The following is a 22,655-nucleotide window of genomic DNA, read 5'->3' as shown; positions in this document are numbered from 1 at the left end:
CTCCTATAACAAACAGAAAGAAGCTTTCTGAGAAACTTCTTTGTGTTCTGTGAAATCATCTCACAGAGTTACAGCTTTCCCCTCAAGAAGCCTTTCGCTAAGACAGTTCTTGTGGAATTGGCAAAGTGATATTTGGAAGCCCATAGAGGGCTATGGTGAAAAAGGAAATATCCTCAGATGCAATCTGGAAAGAAGCTTTCTGAGAAACTGCTTAGTGTTCTGTTAATTCATCTCACAGAGTTACATCTGTATTTCGTGGATCTCTTTGCTAGCCTTATTTCTGTGGAATCTGAGAACAGATATTTCGGATCCCTTGCAAGACTATAGGGCCAAAGGAAATATCCTCCGATAACAAAGAGAAAGAAGCTTTCTGAGAAACTTCTTTGTGTTCTGTGAAATCATCTCACAAGGTTACAGCTTTCCCCTCAAGAAGCCTTTCGCTAAGACAGTTCTTGTGGAATTGGCAAAGTGATATTTGGAAGCCCATAGAGGGCTATGGTGAAAAAGGAAATATCCTCAGATGCAATCTGGAAAGAAGCTTTCTGAGAAACTGCTTAGTGTTCTGTTAATTCATCTCACAGAGTTACATCTGTATTTAGTGGATCTCTTTGCTAGCCTTATTTCTGTGGAATCTGAGAACAGATATTTCGGATCCCTTGCAAGACTATAGGGCCAAAGGAAATATCCTCCGATAACAAAGAGAAAGAAGCTTTCTGAGAAACTTCTTTGTGTTCTGTGAAATCATCTCACAGAGTTACAGCTTTCCCCTCAAGAATCCTTTCGCTAAGACAGATGTTGTGGAATTGGCAAAGTGATATTTGGAAGCCCTTAGAGGGCTATGGTGAAAAGGAAATATCCTCAGATGAAATCTGGAAAGTAGCTTTCTGAGAAACTGCTTAGTGTTCTGTTAATTCATCTCACAGAGTTACATCTGTATTTCGTGGATCTCTTTGCTAGCCTTATTTCTGTGGAATCTGAGAACAGATATTTCGGACCCCTTGGAAGACTATAGGGCCAAAGGAAATATGCTCCTATAACAAACAGAAAGAAGCTTTCTGAGAAACTTCTTTGTGTTCTGTGAAATCATCTCACAGAGTTACAGCTTTCCCCTCAAGAAGCCTTTCGCTAAGACAGTTCTTGTGGAATTGGCAAAGTGATATTTGGAAGCCCATAGAGAGCTATGGTGAAAAAGGAAATATCCTCACATGAAATCTGGAAAGAAGCTTTCTGAGAAACTGCTTAGTGTTCTGTTAATTCATCTCACCGACTTACATCTGTATTTCGTGGATCTCTTTGCTAGCCTTATTTCTGTGGAATCTGAGAACAGATATTTCGGATCCCTTGCAAGACTATATGCCCAAAGGAAATATCCTCCGATAACAAAGAGAAAGAAGCTTTCTGAGAAACTTCTTTGTGTTCTGTTAAATCATCTCACAGAGTTACAGCTTTCCCCTCAAGAAGCCTTTCGCTAAGACAGTTCTTGTGGAATTGGCAAAGTGATATTTGGAAGCCCATAGAGGGCTATGGTGAAAAAGGAAATATCCTCAGATGAAATCTGGAAAGAAGCTTTCTGAGAAACTGCTTAGTGTTCTGTTAATTCATCTAACAGAGTTACATCTGTATTTCGTGGATCTCTTTGCTAGCCTTATTTCTGTGGAATCTGAGAACAGATATTTCGGATCCCTTGCAAGACTATAGGGCCAAAGGAAATATCCTCCGATAACAAAGAGAAAGAAGCTTTCTGAGAAACTTCTTTGTGTTCTGTGAAATCATCTCACAGAGTTACAGCTTTCCCCTCAAGAAGCGTTTCGCCAAGACAGTTCTTGTGGAATTGGCATAGTGACATTTGGAGCCCATAGAGGGCTATGGTGAAAAAGGAAATATCCTCAGATGAAATCTGGAAATAAGCATTCTGAGAAACTGCTTAGTGTTCTGCTAATTCATCTCACAGAGTTACATCTGTATTTCGTGGATCTCTTTGCTAGCCTTATTTCTGTGGAATCTGAGAACAGATATTTCGGACCCCTTGGAAGACTATAGGCCCAAAGGAAATATCCTCCGATAACAAAGAGAAAGAAGCTTTCTGAGAAACTTCTTTGTGTTCTGTGGAATCATCTCACAGAGTTACAGCTTTCCCCTCAAGAAGCCTTTCGCTAAGACAGTTCTTATGGAATTGGCAAAGTGATATTTGGAAGCCCCTAGAGGGCTATGGTGAAAAAGGAAATATCCTCAGATGAAATCTGGAAAGAAGCTTTCTGAGAAACTGCTTAGTGTTCTGTTAATTCATCTCACAGAGTTACATCTGTATTTCGTGAATCTCTTTGCTAGCCTTATTTCTGTGGAATCTGAGAACAGATATTTCGGATCCCTTGCAAGACTATAGGGCCAAAGGAAATATCCTCCGATAACAAAGAGAAAGAAGCTTTCTGAGAAACTTCTTTGTGTTCTGTGAAATCATCTCACAGAGTTACAGCTTTCCCCTCAAGAAGCCTTTCGCTAAGACAGTTCTTGTGGAATTGGCAAAGTGATATTTGGAAGCCCTTAGAGGGCTATGGTGAAAAGGAAATATCCTCAGATGAAATCTGGAAAGTAGCTTTCTGAGAAACTGCTTAGTGTTCTGTTAATTCATCTCACAGAGTTACATCTGTATTTCGTGGATCTCTTTGCTAGCCTTATTTCTGTGGAATCTGAGAACAGATATTTCGGATCCCATGGAAGACTATACGGCCAAAGGAAATATCCTCCGATAACAAAGAGAAAGAAGCTTTCTGAGAAACTTCTTTGTGTTCTGTGAAATCATCTCACAGAGTTTCAGCTTTCCCCTCAAGAAGCCTTTCGCTAAGACAGTTCTTGTGGAATTGGCAAAGTGATATTTGGAAGCCCATAGAGGGATATGGTGAAAAAGGAAATATCCTCAGATGAAATCTGGAAAGAAGCTTTCTGAGAAACTGCTTAGTGTTCCGTTAATTCATCTCACAGAGTTACATCTGTATTTTGTGGATCTCTTTGCTAGCCTTATTTCTGTGGAATCTGAGAACAGATATTTCGGATCCCATGGAAGACTATACGGCCAAAGGAAATATCCTCCGATAAGAAAGAGAAAGAAGCTTTCTGAGAAACTTCTTTGTGTTCTGTGAAATCATCTCACAGAGTTACAGCTTTCCCCTCAAGAAGCCTTTCCCTAAGACAGTTCTTGTGGAATTGGCAAAGTGATATTTGGAAGCCCATAGAGGGCTATGGTGAAAAAGGAAATATCCTCAGATGAAATCTGGAAAGAAGATTTCTGAGAAACTGCCTAGTGTTCTGTTAATTCATCTCACAGACTTACATCTGTATTTCGTGGATCTCTTTGCTAGCCTTATTTTTGTGGAATCTGAGAACAGATATTTCGGATCCCTTGGAAGACTAAAGGGCCAAAGGAAATATCCTCCGATAACAAAGAGAAAGAAGCTTTCTGAGAAACTTCTTTGTGTTCTGTGAAATCATCTCACAGAGTTACAGCTTTCCCCTCAAGAAGCCTTTCGCTAAGACAGTTCTTGTGGAATTGGCAAAGTGATATTTGGAAGCCCATAGAGGGCTATGGTGAAAAAGGAAATATCCTCAGATGAAATCTGGAAAGAAGCTTTCTGAGAAACTGCTTAGTGTTCTGTTAATTCATCTCACAGAGTTACATCTGTATTTCGTGGACTCTTTGCTAGCCTTATTTCTGTGAAATCTGAGAACAGATACTTCGGATCCCTTGGAAGACTAAAAAGCCAAAGGAAATATCCTCCGATAACAAAGAGAAAGAAACTTTCTGAGAAACTTATTTGTGTTCTGTGAAATCATCTCACAGAGTTACAGCTCTCCCCTCATGAAGCCTTTCACTAAGACAGTTCTTGTGGAATTGGCAAAGTGTTATTTGGAAGCCCATAGAGGGCTATGGTGAAAAAGGAAATATCCTCACATGAAATCTGGGAAGAAGCTTTCTGAGAAACTGCTTAGTGTTCTGTTAATTCATCTCACAGAGTTACTTCTGTATTTCGTGGATCTCTTTGCTAGCCTTATTTCTGTGGAATCTGAGAACAGATATTTCGGATCCCTTGGAAGACTATAGGGCCAAAGGAAATATCCTCCGATAACAAAGAGAAAGAAGCTTTCTGAGAAACTTCTTTGTGTTCTGTGAAATCATCTCACAGAGTTACAGCTTTCCCCTCAAGAAGCGTTTCGCCAAGATAGTTCTTGTGGAATTGGCAAAGTGATATTTGGAAGCCCATAGATGGCTATGGTGAAAAAGGAAATATCCTCAAATGAAATCTGGAAAGAAGATTTCTGAGAAACTGCTTAGTGTTCTGTTAATTCATGTCACAGAGTTACATCTGTATTTCGTGGATCTCTTTGCTAGACTTATTTCTGTGGAATCTGAGAACAGATATTTCGGATCCCTTGGAAGACTATAGGGCGAAAGGAAATATCCTCCGATAACAAAGAGAAAGAAGCTTTCTGAGAAACTACCTTGTGTTCTGTGAAATCATCTCACAGAGTTACAGCTTTCCCCTCAAGAAGCCTTTCGCTAAGACAGTTCTTGTGGAATTGGCGAAGTGATATTTGGAAGCCCTTAGAGGGCTATGGTGAAAAAGGAAATATCCTCAGATGAAATCTGGAAAGAAGCTTTCTGAGAAACTGCCTAGTGTTCTGTTAATTCATCTCACAGACTTACATCTGTATTTCGTGGATCTCTTTGCTAGCCTTATTTCTGTGAAATCTGAGAACAGATACTTCGGATCCCTTGGAAGACTAAAGGGCCAAAGGAAATATCCTCCGATAACAAAGAGAAAGAAGCTTTCTGAGAAACTTATTTGTGTTCTGTGAAATCATCTCACAGAGTTACAGCTCTCCCCTCATGAAGCCTTTCGCTAAGACAGTTCTTGTGGAATTGGCAAAGTGTTATTTGGAAGCCCATAGAGGGCTGTGGTGAAAAAGGAAATATCCTCACACGAAATCTGGGAAGAAGCTTTCTGAGAAACTGCTTAGTGTTCTGTTAATTCATCTCACAGAGTTACTTCTGTATTTCGTGGATCTCTTTGCTAGCCTTATTTCTGTGGAATCTGAGAACAGATATTTCGGATCCCTTGGAAGACTATAGGGCCAAAGGAAATATCCTCCGATAACAAAGAGAAAGAAGCTTTCTGAGAAACTTCTTTGTGTTCTGTGAAATCATCTCACAGAGTTACAGCTTTCCCCTCAAGAAGCGTTTCGCCAAGATAGTTCTTGTGGAATTGGCAAAGTGATATTTGGAAGCCCATAGATGGCTATGGTGAAAAAGGAAATATCCTCAAATGAAATCTGGAAAGAAGATTTCTGAGAAACTGCTTAGTGTTCTGTTAATTCATCTCACAGAGTTACATCTGTATTTCGTGGATCTCTTTGCTAGCCTTATTTCTGTGGAATCTGAGAACAGATATTTCGGATCCCTTGCAAGACTATAGGGCGAAAGGAAATATCCTCCGATAACAAAGAGAAAGAAGCTTTCTGAGAAACTACCTTGTGTTCTGTGAAATCATCTCACAGAGTTACAGCTTTCCGCTCAAGAAGCCTTTCGCTAAGCCAGTCCTTGTGGAATTGGCCAAGTGATATTTGGAAGCCCATAGAGAGCTCTGGTGAAAAAGGAAATATCCTCACATGAAATCTGGAAAGAAGCTTTCTGAGAAACTGCTTAGTGTTCTGTTAATTCATCTCACAGAGTGACATCTGTATTTCATGGATCTCTTTGCTAGCCTTATTTCTGTGGAATCTGAGAACAGATATTTCGGATCCCTTGGAAGAATATAGGGCCAAAGGAAATATCCTCCGATAACAAAGAGAAAGAAGCTTTCTGAGAAACTTCTTTGTGTTCTGTGAAATCATCTCACAGAGTTACAGCTTTCCCCTCAAGAAGCCTTTCGCTAAGACAGTTCTTTTGGAAATGTCAAAGTGATATTTGGAAGCCCATAGAGGGCTATGGTGAAAAAGGAAATATCCTCACATGAAATCTGGAAAGAAGCTTTCTGAGAAACTGCTTAGTGTTCTGTTAATTCATCTCACAGACTTACATCTGTATTTCGTGGATCTCTTTGCTAGCCTTATTTTTGTGGAATCTGAGAACAGATATTTCGGATCCCTTGCAAGACTATGGGGCCAAATGAAATATCCTCCGATAACAAAGAGAAAGAAGCTTTCTGAGAAACTTCTTTGTGTTCTGTGAAATCATCTCACAGAGTTACAGCTTTCCCCTCCAGAAGCGTTTCGCCAAGACAGTTCTCATGGAATTGGCAAAGTGACATTTGGAGCCCATAAAGGGCTATGGTGAAAAAGGAAATATCCTCAGATGAAATCTGGAAAGAAGCATTCTGAGAAACTGCTTAGTGTTCTGTTAATTCATCTCACAGACTTACATCTGTATTTCGTGGATCTCTTTGCTAGCCTTATTTCTGTGGAATCTGAGAACAGATATTTCGGATCCCTTGCAAGACTATAGGGCCAAAGGAAACATCCTGCGATAACAAAGAGAAAGAAGCTTTCTGAGAAACTTTTTTGTGTTCTGTGAAATCATCTCACAGAGTTACAGCTTTCCCCTCAAGAAGCCTTTCGCTAAGACAGTTCTTGTGGAATTGGCAAAGTGATATTTGGAAGCCCATAGAGGGTTATGGTGAAAAAGGAAATATCCTCAGATGAAATCTGGATAGTGGCTTTCTGAGAAACTGCTTAGTGTTCTGTTATTTCATCTCGCAGAGTTACACCTGTATTTCGTGGATCTCTTTGCTAGCCTTATTTCTGTGGAATGTGAGAACAGATATTTCGGATCCCTTGCAAGACTATAGGGCCAAAGGAAATATCCTCCGATAACAAAGAGAAAGAAGCATTCTGAGAAACTTCTATGTGTTCTTTGAAATCATCTCACAGAGTTACAGCTTTCCCCTCAAGAAGCCTTTCGCTAAGACAGTTCTTGTGGAATTGGCAAAGTGATATTTGGAAGCCCATAGAGGGCTATGGTGATAAAGGAAATATCCTCAGATGAAATCTGGAAAGAAGCTTTCTGAGAAACTGCTTAGTGTTCTGTTAATTCATCTAACAGAGTTACATCTGTATTTCGTGGATCTCTTTTCTAGCCTTATTTCTGTGGAATCAGAACAGATACTTCGGATACCTTGGAAGACTAAAGGGCCAAAGGAAATATCCACCGATAACAAAGAGAAAGAAGCTTTCTGAGAAACTTCTTTGTGTTCTGTGAAATCATCTCACAGAGTTACAGCTCTCCCCTCATGAAGCCTTTCGCTAAGGCAGTTCTTGTGGAATTGGCAAAGTGTTATTTGGAAGCCCATAGAGGGCTATGGTGAAAAAGGAAATATCCTCACATGAAATCTGGGAAGAAGCTTTCTGAGAAACTGCTTAGTGTTCTGTTAATTCATCTCACAGAGTTACTTCTGTATTTCGTGGATCTCTTTGCTAGCCTTGTTTCTGTGGAATCTGAGAACAGATATTTCGGATCCCTTGGAAGACTATAGGGCCAAAGGAAATATCCTCCGATAACAAAGAGAAAGAAGCTTTCTGAGAAACTTCTTTGTGTTCTGTGAAATCATCTCACAGAGTTACAGCTTTCCCCTCAAGAAGCGTTTCGCCAAGATAGTTCTTGTGGAATTGGCAAAGTGATATTTGGAAGCCCATAGATGGCTATGGTGAAAAAGGAAATATCCTCACATGAAATCTGGAAAGAAGCTTTCTGAGAAACTGCTTAGTGTTTTGTTAATTCATCTCACAGAGGTACATCTGTATTTCGTGGATCTCTTTGCTAGCCTTATTTCTGTGGAATCTGAGAACAGATATTTCGGATCCCTTGCAAGACTATAGGGCCAAAGGAAATATCCTCCGATAACAAAGAGAAAGAAGCTTTCTGAGAAACTACCTTGTGTTCTGTGAAATCATCTCACAGAGTTACAGCTTTCCCCTCAAGAAGCCTTTCGCTAAGCCAGTCCTTGTGGAATTGGCCAAGTGATATTTGGAAGCCCATAGAGAGCTATGGTGAAAAAGGAAATATCCTCAGATGAAATCTGGAAAGAAGCTTTCTGAGAAACTGCTTAGTGTTCTGTTAATTCATCTCACAGAGTGACATCTGTATTTCATGGATCTCTTTGCTAGCCTTATTTCTGTGGAATCTGCGAACAGATATTTCGGATCCCTTGGAAGAATATAGGGCCAAAGGAAATATCCTCCGATAACAAAGAGAAAGAAGCTTTCTGAGAAACTTCTTTGTGTTCTGTGAAATCATCTCAAAGAGTTACAGCTTTCCCCTCAAGAAGCCTTTCGCTAAGACAGTTCTTTTGGAAATGGCAAAGTGATATTTGGAAGCCCATAGAGGGCTATGGTGAAAAAGGAAATATCCTCAGATGAAATCTGGAAAGAAGCTTTCTGAGAAACTGCTTAGTGTTCTGTTAATTCATCTCACAGACTTACATCTGTATTTCGTGGATCTCTTTGCTAGCCTTATTTTTGTGGAATCTGAGAACAGATATTTCGGATCCCTTGCAAGACTATGGGGCCAAATGAAATATCCTCCGATAACAAAGAGAAAGAAGCTTTCTGAGAAACTTCTTTGTGTTCTGTGAAATCATCTCACAGAGTTACAGCTTTCCCCTCAAGAAGCCTTTCGCTAAGACAGTTCTTGTGGAATTGGCAAAGTGATATTTGGAAGCCCATAGAGGGCTATGGTGAAAAAGGAAATATCCTCACATGAAATCTGGAAAGAAGCTTTCTGAGAAACTGCTTAGTGTTCTGTTAATTCACCTCACAGAGTTACATCTGTATTTCATGGATCTCTTTGCTAGCCTTATTTCTGTGTAATCTGAGAACAGATATTTCGGATCCCTTGCAAGACTATAGGGCCAAAGGAAATATCCTCCGATAACAAAGAGAAAGAAGCTTTCTGAGAAACTTCTTTGTGTTCTGTGAAATCATCTCACAGAGTTACAGCTTTCCCCTCCAGAAGCGTTTCGCCAAGACAGTTCTCATGGAATTGGCAAAGTGACATTTGGAGCCCATAAAGGGCTATGGTGAAAAAGGAAATATCCTCAGATGAAATCTGGAAAGAAGCATTCTGAGAAACTGCTTAGTGTTCTGTTAATTCATCTCACAGAGTTACATCTGTATTTCGTGGATCTCTTTGCTAGCCTTATTTCTGTGGAATCTGAGAACATATATTTCGGATCCCTTACAAGACTATAGGGCCAATGGAAACATCCTGCGATAACAAAGAGAAAGAAGCTTTCTGAGAAACTTTTTTGTGTTCTGTGAAATCATCTCACAGAGTTACAGCTTTCCCCTAAAGAAGACTTTCGCTAAGACAGTTCTTGTGGAATTGGCAAAGTGATATTTGGAAGCCCATAGAGGGCTATGGTGAAAAAGGAAATATCCTCAGATGAAATCTGGATAGTGGCTTTCTGAGAAACTGCTTAGTGTTCTGTTAATTCATCTCGCAGAGTTACAACTGTATTTCGTGGATTTCTTTGCTAGCCTTATTTCTGTGTAATCTGAGAACAGATATTTCGGATCCCTAGCAAGACTATAGGGCCAAAGGAAATATCCTCCGATAACAAAGAGAAAGAAGCATTCTGAGAAACTTCTATGTGTTCTGTGAAATCATCTCACAGAGTTACAGCTTTCCCCTCAAGAAGCCTTTCGCTAAGCCAGTTCTTGTGGAATTGGCAAAGTGATATTTGGAAGCCCATAGAGGGCTATGGTGAAAAAGGAAATATCCTCAGATGAAATCTGGAAAGAAGCTTTCTGAGAAACTGCTTACTGTTCTGTTAATTCATCTCACAGTGTTTCATCTGTATTTCGTGGATCTCTTTGCTAGCCTTATTTCTGTGGAATCAGAGAACAGATATTTCGGATCCCTTGGAAGACTATAGGGCCAAAGGAAATATCCTCCGATAACAAAGAGAAAGAAGCTTTCTGAGAAACTTATTTGTGTTCTGTGAAATCATCTCACAAGGTTACAGCTTTCCCCTCAAGAAGCCTTTCGCTAAGACAGTTCTTGTGGAATTGGCAAAGTGATATTTGGAAGCCCATAGAGGGCTATGGTGAAAAAGGAAATATCCTCAGATGAAATCTGGAAAGAAGCTTTCTGAGAAACTGCTTAGTGTTCTGTTAATTCATCTCGCAGAGTTACATCTGTATTTCGTGGATCTCTTTGCTAGCCTTATTTCTGTGGAATCTGAGAACAGATATTTCGGACCCCTTGGAAGACTATAGGGCCAAAGGAAATATCCTCCTATAAAAAACAGAAAGAAGCTTTCTGAGAAACTTCTTTGTGTTCTGTGAAATCATCTCACAGAGTTACAGCTCTCCCCTCAAGAAGTATTTCGCTAAGACAGTTCTTGTGGAATTGGCAAAGTGATATTTGGAAGCCCATAGAGGGCTATGGTGAAGAAGGAAATATCCTCTGATGAAATCTGGAAAGAAGCTTTCTGAGAAACTGCTTAGTGTTCTGCTAATTCATCTCACAGAGTTACATCTGTATTTCGTGGATCTCTTTGCTAGCCTTATTTCTGTGCAATCTGAGAACAGATATTTCCTTTCCCTTTGAAGACTATAGGGCCAAAGGAAATATCCTCCGATAACAAAGAGAAAGAAGCTTTCTGAGAAACTTCTTTGTGTTCTGTGAAATCATCTCACAGAGTTACAGCTATACCCTCAAGAAACCTTTCGCTAAGACAGTTCATGTGGAATTGGCAAAGTGATATTTGGAAGCCCATAGAGGGCTATGGTGAAAAAGGAAATATCCTCACAGGAAGTCTGGAAAGAAGCTTTCTGAGAAACTGCTTAGTGTTCTCTTAATTCATCTCACAGAGTTACATCTGTATTTCGTGGATCTCTTTGCTAGCCTTCTTTCTGTGGAATCTGAGAACAGATATTTCGGATCCCTTGCAAGACTATAGGGCCAAAGGAAATATCCTCCGATAACAAAGAGAAAGAAGCTTTCTGAGAAACTACCTTGGGTTCTGTGAAATCATCTCACAGAGTTACAGCTTTCCCCTCAAGAAGCCTTTCGCTAAGCCAGTCCTTGTGGAATTGGCCAAGTGATATTTGGAAGCCCATAGAGAGCTATGGTGAAAAAGGAAATATCCTCAGATGAAATCTGGAAAGAAGCTTTCTGAGAAACTGCTTAGTGTTCTGTTAATTCATCTCACAGAGTGACATCTGTATTTCATGGATCTCTTTGCTAGCCTTATTTCTGTGGAATCTGAGAACAGATATTTCGGATCCCTTGGAAGAATATAGGGCCAAAGGTAATATCCTCCGATAACAACGAGAAAGAAGCTTTCTGAGAAACTTCTTTGTGTTCTGTGAAATCATCTCAAAGAGTTACAGCTTTCCCCTCAAGAAGCCTTTCGCTAAGACAGTTCTTTTGGAAATGGCAAAGTGATATTTGGAAGCCCATAGAGGGCTATGGTGAAAAAGGAAATATCCTCAGATGAAATCTGGAAAGAAGCTTTCTGAGAAACTGCTTAGTGTTCTGTAAATTCATCTCACAGAGTTACATCTGTATTTAGTGGATCTCTTTGCTAGCCTTATTTTTGTGGAATCTGAGAACAGATATTTCGGATCCCTTGCAAGACTATTGGGCCAAATGAAATATCCTCCGATAACAAAGAGAAAGAAGCTTTCTGAGAAACTTCTTTGTGTTCTGTGAAATCATCTCACAGAGTTACAGCTTTCCCCTCAAGAAGCCTTTCGCTAAGACAGTTCTTCTGGAATTGCAAAGTGATATTTGGAAGCCCATAGAGGGCTATGGTGAAAAAGGAAATATCCTCACATGAAATCTGGAAAGAAGCTTTCTGAGAAACTGCTTAGTGTTCTGTTAATTCATCTCACAGAGTTACATCTGTATTTCATGGATCTCTTTGCTAGCCTTATTTCTGTGGAATCTGAGAACAGATATTTCGGATCCCTTGCAAGACTATAGGGCCAAAGGAAATATCCTCCGATAACAAAGAAAAAGAAGCTTTCTGAGAAACTTCTTTGTGTTCTGTGATCATCTCACAGAGTTACAGCTTTCCTCTCCAGAAGCGTTTCGCCAAGACAGTTCTCATGGAATTGGCAAAGTGACATTTGGAGCCCATAAAGGGCTATGGTGAAAAAGGAAATATCCTCAGATGAAATCTGGAAAGAAGCATTCTGAGAAACTGCTTAGTGTTCTGTTAATTCATCTCACAGACTTTCATCTGTATTTCGTGGATCTCTTTTCTAGCCTTATTTCTGTGGAATCTGAGAACAGATATTTCGGATCCCTTGCAAGACTATAGGGCCAAAGGAAACATCCTGCGATAACAAAGAGAAAGAAGCTTTCTGAGAAACTTTTTTGTGTTCTGTGAAATCATCTCACAGAGTTACAGCTTTCCCCTCAAGAAGCCTTTCGCTAAGACAGTTCTTGTGGAATTGGCAAAGTGATATTTGGAAGCCCATAGAGGGCTATGGTGAAAAAGGAAATATCCTCAGATGAAATCTGGATAGTGGCTTTCTGAGAAACTGCTTAGTGTTCTGTTAATTCATCTCGCAGAGTTACAGCTGTATTTCGTGGATCTCTTTGCTAGCCTTATTTCTGTGGAATCTGAGAACAGATATTTCGGATCCCTTGCAAGACTATAGGGCCAAAGGAAATATCCTCCGATAACAAAGAGAAAGAAGCATTCTGAGAAACTTCTATGTGTTCTGTGAAATCATGTCACAGAGTTACAGCTTTCCCCTCAAGAAGCCTTTTGCTAAGCCAGTTCTTCTGGAATTGGCAAAGTGATATTTGGAAGCCCATCGAGGGCTATGGTGAAAAAGGAAATATCCTCAGATGAAATCTGGAAAAAAGCTTTCTGGGAAACTGCTTAGTGTTCTGTTAATTCATCTCACAGTGTTTCATCTGTATTTCGTGGATCTCTTTGTTAGCCTTATTTCTGTGGAATCAGAGAACAGATATTTCGGATCCCTTGGAAGACTATAGGGCCAAAGGAAATATGCTCCGATAACCAAGTGAAAGAAGTTTTCTGAGAAACTTCTTTGTATTCTGTGAAATCATCTCACAGAGTTACAGCTTTCCCCTCAACAAGCCTTTCACCAAGACAGTTCTTGTGGAATTGGCAAAGTGACATTTGGAAGCCCATAGAGGGCTATGGTGAAAAAGGAAATATCCTCAGATGAAATCTGGAAAGAAGCTTTCTGAGAAACTGCTTACTGTTCTGTTAATTCATCTCACAGTGTTTCATCTGTATTTCGTGGATCTCTTTGCTAGCCTTATTTCTGTGGAATCAGAGAACAGATATTTCGGATCCCTTGGAAGACTATAGGGCCAAAGGAAATATCCTCCGATAACAAAGAGAAAGAAGCTTTCTGAGAAACTTATTTGTGTTCTGTGAAATCATCTCACAAGGTTACAGCTTTCCCCTCAAGAAGCCTTTCGCTAAGACAGTTCTTGTGGAATTGGCAAAGTGATATTTGGAAGCCCATAGAGGGCTATGGTGAAAAAGGAAATATCCTCAGATGAAATCTGGAAAGAAGCTTTCTGAGAAACTGCTTAGTGTTCTGTTAATTCATCTCGCAGAGTTACATCTGTATTTCGTGGATCTCTTTGCTAGCCTTATTTCTGTGGAATCTGAGAACAGATATTTCGGACCCCTTGGAAGACTATAGGGCCAAAGGAAATATCCTCCTATAAAAAACAGAAAGAAGCTTTCTGAGAAACTTCTTTGTGTTCTGTGAAATCATCTCACAGAGTTACAGCTCTCCCCTCAAGAAGTATTTCGCTAAGACAGTTCTTGTGGAATTGGCAAAGTGATATTTGGAAGCCCATAGAGGGCTATGGTGAAGAAGGAAATATCCTCTGATGAAATCTGGAAAGAAGCTTTCTGAGAAACTGCTTAGTGTTCTGCTAATTCATCTCACAGAGTTACATCTGTATTTCGTGGATCTCTTTGCTAGCCTTATTTCTGTGCAATCTGAGAACAGATATTTCCTTTCCCTTTGAAGACTATAGGGCCAAAGGAAATATCCTCCGATAACAAAGAGAAAGAAGCTTTCTGAGAAACTTCTTTGTGTTCTGTGAAATCATCTCACAGAGTTACAGCTATACCCTCAAGAAACCTTTCGCTAAGACAGTTCATGTGGAATTGGCAAAGTGATATTTGGAAGCCCATAGAGGGCTATGGTGAAAAAGGAAATATCCTCACATGAAGTCTGGAAAGAAGCTTTCTGAGAAACTGCTTAGTGTTCTGTTAATTCATCTCACAGAGTTACATCTGTATTTCGTGGATCTCTTTGCTAGCCTTATTTCTGTGGAATCTGAGAACAGATATTTCGGATCCCTTGCAAGACTATAGGGCCAAAGGAAATATCCTCCGATAACAAAGAGAAAGAAGCTTTCTGAGAAACTACCTTGGGTTCTGTGAAATCATCTCACAGAGTTACAGCTTTCCCCTCAAGAAGCCTTTCGCTAAGCCAGTCCTTGTGGAATTGGCCAAGTGATATTTGGAAGCCCATAGAGAGCTATGGTGAAAAAGGAAATATCCTCAGATGAAATCTGGAAAGAAGCTTTCTGAGAAACTGCTTAGTGTTCTGTTAATTCATCTCACAGAGTGACATCTGTATTTCATGGATCTCTTTGCTAGCCTTATTTCTGTGGAATCTGAGAACAGATATTTCGGATCCCTTGGAAGAATATAGGGCCAAAGGTAATATCCTCCGACAACAACGAGAAAGAAGCTTTCTGAGAAACTTCTTTGTGTTCTGTGAAATCATCTCAAAGAGTTACAGCTTTCCCCTCAAGAAGCCTTTCGCTAAGACAGTTCTTTTGGAAATGGCGAAGTGATATTTGGAAGCCCATAGAGGGCTATGGTGAAAAAGGAAATATCCTCAGATGAAATCTGGAAAGAAGCTTTCTGAGAAACTGCTTAGTGTTCTGTAAATTCATCTCACAGAGTTACATCTGTATTTAGTGGATCTCTTTGCTAGCCTTATTTTTGTGGAATCTGAGAACAGATATTTCGGATCCCTTGCAAGACTATTGGGCCAAATGAAATATCCTCCGATAACAAAGAGAAAGAAGCTTTCTGAGAAACTTCTTTGTGTTCTGTGAAATCATCTCACAGAGTTACAGCTTTCCCCTCAAGAAGCCTTTCGCTAAGACAGTTCTTCTGGAATTGCAAAGTGATATTTGGAAGCCCATAGAGGGCTATGGTGAAAAAGGAAATATCCTCACATGAAATCTGGAAAGAAGCTTTCTGAGAAACTGCTTAGTGTTCTGTTAATTCATCTCACAGAGTTACATCTGTATTTCATGGATCTCTTTGCTAGCCTTATTTCTGTGGAATCTGAGAACAGATATTTCGGATCCCTTGCAAGACTATAGGGCCAAAGGAAATATCCTCCGATAACAAAGAAAAAGAAGCTTTCTGAGAAACTTCTTTGTGTTCTGTGATCATCTCACAGAGTTACAGCTTTCCTCTCCAGAAGCGTTTCGCCAAGACAGTTCTCATGGAATTGGCAAAGTGACATTTGGAGCCCATAAAGGGCTATGGTGAAAAAGGAAATATCCTCAGATGAAATCTGGAAAGAAGCATTCTGAGAAACTGCTTAGTGTTCTGTTAATTCATCTCACAGACTTTCATCTGTATTTCGTGGATCTCTTTTCTAGCCTTATTTCTGTGGAATCTGAGAACAGATATTTCGGATCCCTTGCAAGACTATAGGGCCAAAGGAAACATCCTGCGATAACAAAGAGAAAGAAGCTTTCTGAGAAACTTTTTTGTGTTCTGTGAAATCATCTCACAGAGTTACAGCTTTCCCCTCAAGAAGCCTTTCGCTAAGACAGTTCTTGTGGAATTGGCAAAGTGATATTTGGAAGCCCATAGAGGGCTATGGTGAAAAAGGAAATATCCTCAGATGAAATCTGGATAGTGGCTTTCTGAGAAACTGCTTAGTGTTCTGTTAATTCATCTCGCAGAGTTACAGCTGTATTTCGTGGATCTCTTTGCTAGCCTTATTTCTGTGGAATCTGAGAACAGATATTTCGGATCCCTTGCAAGACTATAGGGCCAAAGGAAATATCCTCCGATAACAAAGAGAAAGAAGCATTCTGAGAAACTTCTATGTGTTCTGTGAAATCATGTCACAGAGTTACAGCTTTCCCCTCAAGAAGCCTTTTGCTAAGCCAGTTCTTCTGGAATTGGCAAAGTGATATTTGGAAGCCCATCGAGGGCTATGGTGAAAAAGGAAATATCCTCAGATGAAATCTGGAAAAAAGCTTTCTGGGAAACTGGTTAGTGTTCTGTTAATTCATCTCACAGTGTTTCATCTGTATTTCGTGGATCTCTTTGTTAGCCTTATTTCTGTGGAATCAGAGAACAGATATTTCGGATCCCTTGGAAGACTATAGGGCCAAAGGAAATATGCTCCGATAACCAAGTGAAAGAAGTTTTCTGAGAAACTTCTTTGTATTCTGTGAAATCATCTCACAGAGTTACAGCTTTCCCCTCAACAAGCCTTTCACCAAGACAGTTCTTGTGGAATTGGCAAAGTGACATTTGGAAGCCCATAGAGGGCTATGGTGAAAAAGGAAATATCCTCAGATGCAATCTGGAAAGAAGCTTTCTGAGAAACTGCTTAGTGTTCTGTTAATTCATCTCACAGAGTTACATCTGTATTTCGTGGATCTCTTTGCTAGCCTTATTTCTGTGGAATCTGAAAACAGATACTTCGGATCCCTTGGAAGACTAAAGGGCCAAAGGAAATATCCTCCGATAACAAAGAGAAAGAAGCTTTCTGAGAAACTTCTTTGTGTTCTGTGAAATCATCTCACAGACTTACAGCTTTCCCCTCAAGAAGCCTTTCGCTAAGACAGTTCTTGTGGAATTGGCAAAGTGATATTTGGAAGCCCATAGAGGGCTATGGTGAAAAAGGAAATATCCTCAGATGAAATCTGGAAAGAAGCTTTCTGAGAAACTGCTTAGTGTTCTGTTAATTCATCTCACAGAGTTACATCTGTATTTCGTGGATCTCTTTGCTAGCCTTATTTCTGTGGAATCAGAACAGATACTTCGGATCCCTTGGAAGACTAAAGGGCCAAAGGAAATATCCTCCGATAACAAAGAGAAAGAAGCTTTCTGAGAAACTTCTTTGTGTTCTGTGAAATCATCTCACAGAGTTACAGCTTTCCCCTCAAGAAGCGTTTCGCCAAGATAGTTCTTGTGGAATTGGCAAAGTGATATTTGGAAGCCCATAGATGGCTATGGTGAAAAAGGAAATATCCTCACATGAAATCTGGAAAGAAGCTTTCTGAGAAACTGCTTAGTGTTTTGTTAACTCATCTCACAGAGTTACATCTGTATTTCGTGGATCTCTTTGCTAGCCTTATTTCTGTGGAATCTGAGAACAGATATTTCGGATCCCTTGCAAGATTATAGGGCCAAAGGAAATACCCTCCGATAACAAAGAGAAAGAAGCTTTCTGAGAAACTACCTTGTGTTCTGTGAAATCATCTCACAGAGTTACAGCTTTCCCCTCAAGAAGCCTTTCGCTAAGCCAGTCCTTGTGGAATTGGCCAAGTGATATTTGGAAGCCCATAGAGAGCTATGGTGAAAAAGGAAATATCCTCAGATGAAATCTGGAAAGAAGCTTTCTGAGAAACTGCTTAGTGTTCTGTTAATTCATCTCACAGACTTACATCTGTATTTCGTGGATCTCTTTGCTAGCCTTATTTTTGTGGAATCTTAGAAGAGATATTTCGGATCCCTTGCAAGACTATGGGGCCAAATGAAATATCCTCCGATAACAAAGAGAAAGAAGCTTTCTGAGAAACTTCTTTGTGTTCTGTGAAATCATCTCACAGAGTTACAGCTTTCCCCTCAAGAAGCCTTTCGCTAAGACAGTTCTTGTGGAATTGGCAAAGTGATATTTGGAAGCCCATAGAGGGCTATGGTGAAAAAGGAAATATCCTCACATGAAATCTGGAAAGAAGCTTTCTGAGAAACTGCTTAGTGTTCTGTTAATTCACCTCACAGAGTTACATCTGTATTTCATGGATCTCTTTGCTAGCCTTATTTCTGTGGAATCTGAGAACAGATATTTCGGATCCCTTGGAAGAATATAGGGCCAAAGGTAATATCCTCCGACAACAACGAGAAAGAAGCTTTCTGAGAAACTTCTTTGTGTTCTGTGAAATCATCTCAAAGAGTTACAGCTTTCCCCTCAAGAAGCCTTTCGCTAAGACAGTTCTTTTGGAAATGGCAAAGTGATATTTGGAAGCCCATAGAGGGCTATGGTGAAAAAGGAAATATCCTCAGATGAAATCTGGAAAGAAGCTTTCTGAGAAACTGCTTAGTGTTCTGTAAATTCATCTCACAGAGTTACATCTGTATTTAGTGGATCTCTTTGCTAGCCTTATTTTTGTGGAATCTGAGAACAGATATTTCGGATCCCTTGCAAGACTATTGGGCCAAATGAAATATCCTCCGATAACAAAGAGAAAGAAGCTTTCTGAGAAACTTCTTTGTGTTCTGTGAAATCATCTCACAGAGTTACAGCTTTCCCCTCAAGAAGCCTTTCGCTAAGACAGTTCTTCTGGAATTGCAAAGTGATATTTGGAAGCCCATAGAGGGCTATGGTGAAAAAGGAAATATCCTCACATGAAATCTGGAAAGAAGCTTTCTGAGAAACTGCTTAGTGTTCTGTTAATTCATCTCACAGAGTTACATCTGTATTTCATGGATCTCTTTGCTAGCCTTATTTCTGTGGAATCTGAGAACAGATATTTCGGATCCCTTGCAAGACTATAGGGCCAAAGGAAATATCCTCCGATAACAAAGAAAAAGAAGCTTTCTGAGAAACTTCTTTGTGTTCTGTGATCATCTCACAGAGTTACAGCTTTCCTCTCCAGAAGCGTTTCGCCAAGACAGTTCTCATGGAATTGGCAAAGTGACATTTGGAGCCCATAAAGGGCTATGGTGAAAAAGGAAATATCCTCAGATGAAATCTGGAAAGAAGCATTCTGAGAAACTGCTTAGTGTTCTGTTAATTCATCTCACAGACTTTCATCTGTATTTCGTGGATCTCTTTTCTAGCCTTATTTCTGTGGAATCTGAGAACAGATATTTCGGATCCCTTGCAAGACTATAGGGCCAAAGGAAACATCCTGCGATAACAAAGAGAAAGAAGCTTTCTGAGAAACTTTTTTGTGTTCTGTGAAATCATCTCACAGAGTTACAGCTTTCCCCTCAAGAAGCCTTTCGCTAAGACAGTTCTTGTGGAATTGGCAAAGTGATATTTGGAAGCCCATAGAGGGCTATGGTGAAAAAGGAAATATCCTCAGATGAAATCTGGATAGTGGCTTTCTGAGAAACTGCTTAGTGTTCTGTTAATTCATCTCGCAGAGTTACAGCTGTATTTCGTGGATCTCTTTGCTAGCCTTATTTCTGTGGAATCTGAGAACAGATATTTCGGATCCCTTGCAAGACTATAGGGCCAAAGGAAATATCCTCCGATAACAAAGAGAAAGAAGCATTCTGAGAAACTTCTATGTGTTCTGTGAAATCATGTCACAGAGTTACAGCTTTCCCCTCAAGAAGCCTTTTGCTAAGCCAGTTCTTCTGGAATTGGCAAAGTGATATTTGGAAGCCCATCGAGGGCTATGGTGAAAAAGGAAATATCCTCAGATGAAATCTGGAAAAAAGCTTTCTGGGAAACTGCTTAGTGTTCTGTTAATTCATCTCACAGTGTTTCATCTGTATTTCGTGGATCTCTTTGTTAGCCTTATTTCTGTGGAATCAGAGAACAGATATTTCGGATCCCTTGGAAGACTATAGGGCCAAAGGAAATATGCTCCGATAACCAAGTGAAAGAAGTTTTCTGAGAAACTTCTTTGTATTCTGTGAAATCATCTCACAGAGTTACAGCTTTCCCCTCAACAAGCCTTTCACCAAGACAGTTCTTGTGGAATTGGCAAAGTGACATTTGGAAGCCCATAGAGGGCTATGGTGAAAAAGGAAATATCCTCAGATGCAATCTGGAAAGAAGCTTTCTGAGAAACTGCTTAGTGTTCTGTTAATTCATCTCACAGAGTTACATCTGTATTTCGTGGATCTCTTTGCTAGCCTTATTTCTGTGGAATCTGAAAACAGATACTTCGGATCCCTTGGAAGACTAAAGGGCCAAAGGAAATATCCTCCGATAACAAAGAGAAAGAAGCTTTCTGAGAAACTTCTTTGTGTTCTGTGAAATCATCTCACAGACTTACAGCTTTCCCCTCAAGAAGCCTTTGGCTAAGACAGTTCTTGTGGAATTGGCAAAGTGATATTTGGAAGCCCATAGAGGGCTATGGTGAAAAAGGAAATATCCTCAGATGAAATCTGGAAAGAAGCTTTCTGAGAAACTGCTTAGTGTTCTGTTAATTCATCTCACAGAGTTACATCTGTATTTCGTGGATCTCTTTGCTAGCCTTATTTCTGTGGAATCAGAACAGATACTTCGGATCCCTTGGAAGACTAAAGGGCCAAAGGAAATATCCTCCGATAACAAAGAGAAAGAAGCTTTCTGAGAAACTTCTTTGTGTTCTGTGAAATCATCTCACAGAGTTACAGCTTTCCCCTCAAGAAGCGTTTCGCCAAGATAGTTCTTGTGGAATTGGCAAAGTGATATTTGGAAGCCCATAGATGGCTATGGTGAAAAAGGAAATATCCTCACATGAAATCTGGAAAGAAGCTTTCTGAGAAACTGCTTAGTGTTTTGTTAACTCATCTCACAGAGTTACATCTGTATTTCGTGGATCTCTTTGCTAGCCTTATTTCTGTGGAATCTGAGAACAGATATTTCGGATCCCTTGCAAGATTATAGGGCCAAAGGAAATACCCTCCGATAACAAAGAGAAAGAAGCTTTCTGAGAAACTACCTTGTGTTCTGTGAAATCATCTCACAGAGTTACAGCTTTCCCCTCAAGAAGCCTTTCGCTAAGCCAGTCCTTGTGGAATTGGCCAAGTGATATTTGGAAGCCCATAGAGAGCTATGGTGAAAAAGGAAATATCCTCAGATGAAATCTGGAAAGAAGCTTTCTGAGAAACTGCTTAGTGTTCTGTTAATTCATCTCACAGACTTACATCTGTATTTCGTGGATCTCTTTGCTAGCCTTATTTTTGTGGAATCTTAGAAGAGATATTTCGGATCCCTTGCAAGACTATGGGGCCAAATGAAATATCCTCCGATAACAAAGAGAAAGAAGCTTTCTGAGAAACTTCTTTGTGTTCTGTGAAATCATCTCACAGAGTTACAGCTTTCCCCTCAAGAAGCCTTTCGCTAAGACAGTTCTTGTGGAATTGGCAAAGTGATATTTGGAAGCCCATAGAGGGCTATGGTGAAAAAGGAAATATCCTCACATGAAATCTGGAAAGAAGCTTTCTGAGAAACTGCTTAGTGTTCTGTTAATTCACCTCACAGAGTTACATCTGTATTTCATGGATCTCTTTGCTAGCCTTATTTCTGTGGAATCTGAGAACAGATATTTCGGATCCCTTGCAAGACTATAGGGCCAAAGGAAATATCCTCCGATAACAAAGAGAAAGAAGCTTTCTGAGAAACTTCTTTGTGTTCTGTGAAATCATCTCACAGAGTTACAGCTTTCCCCTCCAGAAGCGTTTCGCCAAGACAGTTCTCATGGAATTGGCAAAGTGACATTTGGAGCCCATAAAGGGCTATGGTGAAAAAGGAAATATCCTCAGATGAAATCTGGAAAGAAGCATTCTGAGAAACTGCTTAGTGTTCTGTTAATTCACCTCACAGAGTTACATCTGTATTTCGTGGATCTCTTTGCTAGCCTTATTTCTGTGGAATCTGAGAACATATATTTCGGATCCCTTACAAGACTATAGGGCCAAAGGAAACATCCTGCGATAACAAAGAGAAAGAAGCTTTCTGAGAAACTTTTTTGTGTTCTGTGAAATCATCTCACAGAGTTACAGCTTTCCCCTAAAGAAGACTTTCGCTAAGACAGTTCTTGTGGAATTGGCAAAGTGATATTTGGAAGCCCATAGAGGGCTATGGTGAAAAAGGAAATATCCTCAGATGAAATCTGGATAGTGGCTTTCTGAGAAACTGCTTAGTGTTCTGTTAATTCATCTCGCAGAGTTACAACTGTATTTCGTGGATTTCTTTGCTAGCCTTATTTCTGTGTAATCTGAGAACAGATATTTCGTATCCCTAGCAAGACTATAGGGCCAAAGGAAATATCCTAAGATAACAAAGAGAAAGAAGCATTCTGAGAAACTTCTCTGTGTTCTGTGAAATCATCTCACAGAGTTACAGCTTTCCCCTCAAGAAGCCTTTCGCTAAGCCAGTTCTTGTGGAATTGGCAAAGTGATATTTGGAAGCCCATAGAGGGCTATGGTGAAAAAGGAAATATCCTCAGATGAAATCTGGAAAGAAGCTTTCTGAGAACCTGCTTACTGTTCTGTTAATTCATCTCACAGTGTTTCATCTGTATTTCGTGGATCTCTTTGCTAGCCTTATTTCTGTGGAATCAGAGAACAGATATTTCGGATCCCTTGGAAGACTATAGGGCCAAAGGAAATATCCTCCGATAACAAAGAGAAAGAAGCTTTCTGAGAAACTTATTT

The sequence above is a fragment of the Macaca nemestrina genome, chromosome 13 (genome assembly GCF_043159975.1).
Source record: "Macaca nemestrina isolate mMacNem1 chromosome 13, mMacNem.hap1, whole genome shotgun sequence".
In the NCBI taxonomy this organism is placed as follows: Eukaryota; Metazoa; Chordata; class Mammalia; order Primates; family Cercopithecidae; genus Macaca; species Macaca nemestrina.
Note: the sequence above shows the minus strand (reverse complement) of the source record.